Consider the following 1,140-nt stretch of genomic DNA (forward strand, 5'->3'; position numbering starts at 1 on the left):
GGGAAGGAGATTTCTTCCTAATCTATCACTCCGTCTTTTCTCTCCCTCTTGTAACTTTTTTGAGACTCCATTGGCAAAACACTCCGTTACTGATAATATGGCATTGTCTGTGCTCGGCCTTTTCTCTTCGAGTTTGACTTCTTGCTTGGGTACCTTTGGGTTATGTATACCCTTTACTAGGTGTGATAACTTCCTGGATCGAACGGCCTTGTCTATAGCCTGCCTTAGCTGTATGAAGTCGTCCGTTTCGTGTCCGTAGTTGTTGAGGAAATCACAAAATTTGCTTGTATCCTTCAGCTTGCTCTTATTAGCTAGCTTCGGTTGAGCTTTGAAAGCTTGGGTAGCCCTTTCAGTAGCAAGGATTCCCTTGGGTGATTTTATCAGAGTCCCGAGGACACCGGAGATAGTCTCTCACTTGTAAGGAGAGAACCTGTTCCTTTCATTCTTTCTTCCAGATTTTTCTTCGCGGTGACTTACCTTCTCCTTTCGTTTAAAGCTATGTGCTTCTTCGTATACGAAGCTACTGGCTGTAACCTTCGCATCTAACCAGACATACGCTTTATCCAATAAAGCTTCGTAAGTGTCCGGAAAGTCTCAGCTAAGATGTTCCACCAACGATCGGGTCCTGTAGCCATACAGGAGTCCTGATATTCTTTGTGACTCCAGGAGTTCTAGGATCTGTTGGGTTTCCTTGGTATATCAGTTGAGAAAAGCTCTCGAAGCTTCGTTATCTTTTCGCCTGATGTTGTGGGCTACAATATGGTTCTTCTTGTGTTTCTTTTGTTGACTGAATTTTGACTTGAAAAGTCACTTAAGGTCTTCAAAACTTGAGATGAAGTCCTTCATTAGAGAGTCTAACCAGATCCTTGCATTACTTCTGAGCGTATAGGAGAATGCATGGTAGGCTACGGCCATATCCCATCTCAACCTTCGAAGATGTTTATAAAATCATCTGGGTCATCCTTCCCTTCGTAATACCCAAGGTGAGAAGGTATCTTCATTCCAATCGGCCACGGATGGTTTTGTATCGAAGATATGAAGGGAGTTTTCTGGCTCTTCCAAAACTGGTCTATATCTCCATTACTGTTTGCATTAGCTTCGTGATGAGGACTGCTTACCATAGGGATACTTCCCCATACA

This window comes from Rutidosis leptorrhynchoides, chromosome 7 (genome assembly GCF_046630445.1).
Source record: "Rutidosis leptorrhynchoides isolate AG116_Rl617_1_P2 chromosome 7, CSIRO_AGI_Rlap_v1, whole genome shotgun sequence".
Lineage (NCBI taxonomy): Eukaryota > Viridiplantae > Streptophyta > Magnoliopsida > Asterales > Asteraceae > Rutidosis > Rutidosis leptorrhynchoides.